Here is a 6,000-nt window from a genome sequence, read left to right as displayed (position 1 = left end):
TATGATTCCTATTCTTATCTAACACTTTTACTTTCCTCCAAATCAAACATCGAACAATACATATAATTCTTCACGTCAACTGCATCGAATAAATTCTGTAGCAAGCAGAGGCAAACTCGCACGATACACCGTCGGAAAACATTGTCTCTCGCGCCGCTATTGTCCAGCTTCCGATAACGTTCCCCTTTACACGCGTCGGCCATCAGATGGCGATACTGTCGATCGTCCGACGAAACGCGCGTCACTGTAAGTACGAGCAGGCGCAAGTTGATACACCAATCGCGCCTGTCTCTATTTCCGTAGAGGTCGAACGCGTGTGCCAGCGAGATCAGTCCGACGTGTTCCAAGATTTCACTGCGGCTTAGACTTTAGCCGGACGGGGTCTGGCCTGCCTTGTCCCCGGCGTAACGACACCCGTAAGTACACACCGAAATTCTTTTGTATTTTTCGCGTGATTTTTTTCGCCTGCATTGCGTCACGCGACCGGTTATAATCGCTGCGCTATTTAATCTCGCTAAAAACCTAACCGTTTTTTCCGCGCGATTTTCCTCGCGCGGCAATATCTATTATTGACAATTCACGCCACGCATCGTGGCTTGGTGGAAATTGTCCTAGAAACCTGGAAATCGTTGCTCGCGACCATAGTGACAAGTGTTGATGACGCTTGTTGTTTCTCTCGCGTGTGTGAACGAAATTCACTCACGACTTATCGTGCCTCGGTTCGGCTACTCTCGATTCGATGCCCGAGGGTCACGGCGCGTTGATTGATCGCGCGTGTGCCGAATTTTTCACCAATCTTACCGACACACCGCTTCTCTCGCCGAACTTCTCCACCGAATTCGAATTGGCGCAATACTCGATCGCCACTGCAAATATAAATCGTTGGTCCTTAGCGAATCGGATTCGATTCAAACGTGCGATTGTTTGTCGCGTGCTGTGTGTGCGTGCTTCTCCTTCTCTTTCCTTTCTCTTCTTTTTTCTATTCCACGCGAATTTTTATACGCGTGTAATTAAGTTAATTTTGCTCGGTTTGACAAAGACTCGTTAAATCGAACGGTCGATCAAACGTTTATAAACGTTCCGGGCATACGATCTACCCCGAATGACGTTTAGGACGTTTATATAATATAATCGGGTAAAATCAGTCTACAGTCGATCGAGGAATAATCAATACGAAAGATCGCGATCTTCGATCCTTCAGTCAAGATCGTATGATCTTTCGTATTGATCATTCCAACGTTATGATCGTATATGATTTTTCGCGATTTAAAAAGTTTTTAGCGAAGTTTTAGTTCAGTTCTTTTTTTTTTTTTTTTTTTTTTTCCCAATCTTTATGCTCTATACTTTTATTACGCATATATTTGTAAACGATTTCAGATAACTTTAACTTGTTGTTATATTTAAAATTTTTATATCAATAAGACAAACAAAGTTTTTTTTTTTTACTTAAAATTTGGGAATTGTTTTGTTCGATCGAAAAATTATATCTCGTTGTAAAACATCGAATTTTATACAAACAACATTTCTGTTAAATTATCGAAGTTAAGTAATCGGAAAAATTCATAGGTCAACGAGCACATAAGATTTTTTTTTCTTAAAATTATTTTTCGATCTATCACGTGATCTATTACTATTTATCGTATGCAAATAAGACGTATTATTTGCATAACCCGTCTAGCGATGCGATTTAGTTTTAATTTTTTTTTTTTTTCAAATAAGCTCCGTTTCTCGTTGCGGCAATATTTTTGTTTCAAAACATAGAAAAAAAGAAATCATTTTATGTATATATAATTACGTGCAATTAAATAATCAAGCGATAAGCAATTTCTTAATGAAACAAATAACAAATATCGATTGATGAATCATAACTACACATTGATGGTATTTATCACTCGCATTATTCTATTAATATTATTATATTTTATATTTCTCTCTTTATGGATATAAAATATTTTCAGATCAAACGTTTCAACGATTATTTCGATTAAATAAAAAATATATTAAAATTAATATAAAAAATAACATATATATATATGGATATTTTATGCATTTTATAAATGTTTTAATTACTAAACGTCGTTAAACAGACAACTACGACAATTGTACGATACAATTGTACGATAAATACTCACAAACACATTAAGTGAGGTATCAATGCGGCATCGAGAACACGTGTATCAGTCGCTTGCATATAATATAGTACATACATACATAATACATACGCTAATCAAAGAGACGTCGTTTTTCAAATATAATGCGAATTATAAATCACGTGCACACACATACAAAAATTGCGTAGTAATATCTGAAGAGACGAATTCGTGTTTCAATGATTAAATTCACTCTTAACAATTTTTCTTTCTCGAGAATAAAAAATATCTCAATGCTCAAATTATACTAAAAGAAAAGAAAAACTAAAAGTAAAAAAGAAAAAATGAAAAGTCTTCGAGAAAGGTTATGGTTATGACTCTTGAGAAGACTCTTGGCTAGTATTTCTACCACCCTGCTAGTAATATCGATCGAGTTAACGCCCCTTTTTCGGGGTTAACGTCGAAATCGAAGAACAATAAGCTGCAGCAACCTTTCTCTAAATTCTTGGCTCAGTTTTTCGTCTGGCCACTCATGAGATCGATGAATCAGCTGTTTCTCTCTCTCTCTTTTTTTTTTTTTCATCTCGACGATGCTTTCAGTTTTCTAAAAATCGATACCACCGCTTTTCCAGCATATCAAATCGCACGGTTAATGGAGTCACAGACACGATTACAAAATGGTAAGAATAAACGATAAAACGGTATTGCGTTTCAAGATTGTGCACGATCGAAAGTGAGATAATATTAAAAGGAAAAAAATCTGTTGATCGCATAGAAAGGTTTATGAAGAATGAGATGCGCGCTGGAAAGAAAATGTTAGAATGTTGTGGAAGGAATTAAGATTGTACGTGTGATTTCCGGATCAACTGTTCCCGACGCTGTGCTGTTGCTGGATCGATAGCTGGGAATTGTCTCGCAGTTTGCACCAGTAAAATTTACAACGTAACTCAATGACGTATCTCAAGTGGTTTGGTTGAAATTTAATCTTGGCGGTGGTAATGTTTAACGAGTTTAATTTGATGAAGACCTATAATACGGAAAATAAGGATAGACTAATTAAGAAGTCGTATTAATAGAAGTAGAACTCGACGCAGAGAGAATTAAATTGCGTGTGCGAAGCATGAGATGTATCATTTTTATTAAATTAAAAAATTATCGATACTGGATAAGGGAAAATTATTCTTGATGCATTAGATTAGTCGTTTGTGTTGTTTATTGCAACATCTGTATAAATGATACAATGTTATTACAATATCTATTATTCATATTAAATTGTTAATATGAATATGATACGCGATATTATAATGTTCCTCATTTTTCTTCGATATAAAAGATCAAAGTTATTTTCGCAATTTTATAGGTTAACGTTTTCGTAATTGTGAAACATAAAATTTTATCGTTATTCTTCGAATTGTGATAAGTTTAATAAAACATGATAAATAATTATTAATTTTATCAATACATAATTGAATTTTATATTTTTATTTAAAACGAAATATTTTTATTTAAATCTCCATGAGAAGATTATTTTACAGTACAATGTACGTTTTAGGTTATAAGATTAATTGTAAAACGGATTATCTTTCGAACTATTGATCCTTAAACTTTGGAGCGGAATATTTTTGTTTTGAATCGTATATAAATATATCGTGTTACAATAATAATTAACAATACAAGTTGAGATATTTGAAACTAATTTTTTATTAGTATATAATACTTTATAATATTATACGAATATGTAAGAAGAATAGTGATAAATTAAATGGAATTTCTAATTTTTCCATTAAATTTATTATCTAGTCAATAAGTGAAATTGTTTAAGAAATATTTAATTTTCAATTACTACATATTTTGATAAAACGATACTTTATTTGTGTAATTCAGTTTCCATTGACATTGATAATTATCGTTTATCAATGTTTGTAGCGTGGAAAATCCAGAGATTCCAATGTTTTCTCTAGATTAGAAGATAATTTTTCACAATAACTCGAATAAATAATGATTAAATAACGATTCTATTGAAAGAATTCAAAGCATTTCATTTTAATCTGCCAATGAAAAAAATTTTTAAAGAAAAATTTTACGATATTAAGGAAGTTAAATTGTGTTATTATTTATTTGACCTTGAAACGACCTATAAAGTCATTAATCGATCATTTGAGTTTTTATATATTAAATTATAATTTCATTTAAAAAAAGAAAAAAAAAGAGTCTCCAATTTATATTTTTATATATTAATTTTTGTTGTGTTTATCTCGATATTTAAATCGATCATCAAAAATATTTTCCTTATCTTTAAGTTTCAAGTAATTCATAAAAGAGCAGATCAAGATATCAAAATTTTATATTAAAAATTAAAATAAAGCTAAAATAATGATTTTAAAATTATAGAAAATAAATTATCTATAATTTATTGTAATTTATCCTATAACTTAAAACGTACATTGTACTGCAAAATAATCTCCTCATTGCGTATGATGAGATGCAAATGCATAAAATCTTCTGTAAAAATCATGTATATAATAAATATATTGAAATTATTTTGCATATCTTTTGGTAAGTCATAAATGTATATATATATATGAAATTCTCATTTTGAGATTATTTTAATCGACTTTATCTACTGTTTTTAACATATGAAATTCTTTATTGTGATAGATGATAAAGTAAAGGTAAAGCTAAAAACGCCACTTGAATTTCATTGTCAATGAATATTAAATTGACGACTTATTGAATGGTCATTGACCAATAAACACATGGTTGTGTACAGTCGTTGCAACAATAAATGCACGCCAAGAATAACTTTATATTTAAATATATTTTATTTTTTGTTCTATAATTAATTTATTTTTAAATTTTACTTATCAGAAAAAAGGTGGCTATTCAAAAAAAAATAAACAAATAAAGAACAAGGAGTATTGCTTCAATTATTGTAAGGAGAAAAGAGAATCAGAATGAAAATTGTCACATTACATATTCAATAAAAAATGTTACAAAATTCGAAAAGGCTAATCTAAAAGGAGAAAGATGTCAATGTAGACCGTAAGGGTTATTGAATCGGTTCTATGACACGTATTAATTTAATGTGTCCGGCAGGGTATTACGTTCAAGGCCGACCATTTCGCTTTGTACAATAGTACAGTTTCCTTTTCGTTCACTGTGAAATGATAAAATTATCAAATATCTCTATGCAAATTGCAGTTGAATTTGTTCAAATCATGGGCAATGAAATAATAACACACATTTGCAATAAGGCTTAAATTTAATTATGATATTAACTCCGAAGGTTTAAAAGGTATAACAATTCAATATTGTAACGATGATTTTTCTAAACATGATAAATTGAAATATGCAGCATGAATGAATAGTAAAATAGAATTATTGTACAAGATATTATAGAAGATTTTCCAGCATGATATATCCTCATGTGTTTTATATGGTTGAATATGAAACATGGATGTCTCAGGATGTCTTTAATTGTTCCTGTGTTTACATGTAAAGGTAATGTATATTTTCTATACTATATTATTATGATTCTACCATCAAATTAAGATGAAGATAAAGAAAAATTAAGATGAAGAATGGAATAAAATTATCAAATTTCTTGTTGTTTTTTATTTCTAATGTAATTAATTCGATTATCTTTCATATTTGATCAAGAAAGATGTAGATATTTTTTATAAATATTTAAACTGTAATTTTAAAAATATCTAATAATGATAGAGAAGATTCTTTTCAATTGAAAATAATAAAAAAAAAATTATATTCATATTCATATTTAAATTATGTAATATATACTTTAAAAATATATATATACATATTTTTAAATATTTAATTTTAAATAATTATTTATTCTTCGATCAATTATGAAAATGCATCGTATCAGCGATTGCGATTGAATATAATAGTA

At 30.1% G+C, this 6,000-nt stretch overlaps 1 protein-coding gene across 2 annotated transcripts in view; it reads left to right on the top strand.

Moving 5' to 3' along the window:
• The first annotated feature begins 258 nt into the window (after positions 1-258).
• LOC412876 (pyruvate carboxylase, mitochondrial) overlaps positions 259-6,000 on the top strand; it is a 28,392-nt gene continuing 22,650 nt past the window's right edge. The window contains exon 1 of one of the 2 annotated variants that reach the window (XM_006568043.3): positions 259-416. The gene's annotated coding sequence lies outside the window, so the exon portion shown is untranslated. The remainder of the gene's footprint in view (positions 417-6,000) is intronic. The other variant, XM_006568044.3, reaches the window with a different exon arrangement.

The sequence above is a fragment of the Apis mellifera genome, linkage group LG13 (genome assembly GCF_003254395.2).
Source record: "Apis mellifera strain DH4 linkage group LG13, Amel_HAv3.1, whole genome shotgun sequence".
Classification (NCBI taxonomy): Eukaryota; Metazoa; Arthropoda; class Insecta; order Hymenoptera; family Apidae; genus Apis; species Apis mellifera.
The sequence above is the reverse complement of the archived record's forward strand: the minus strand, read 5'-3'. Positions and strand labels throughout refer to the sequence as shown.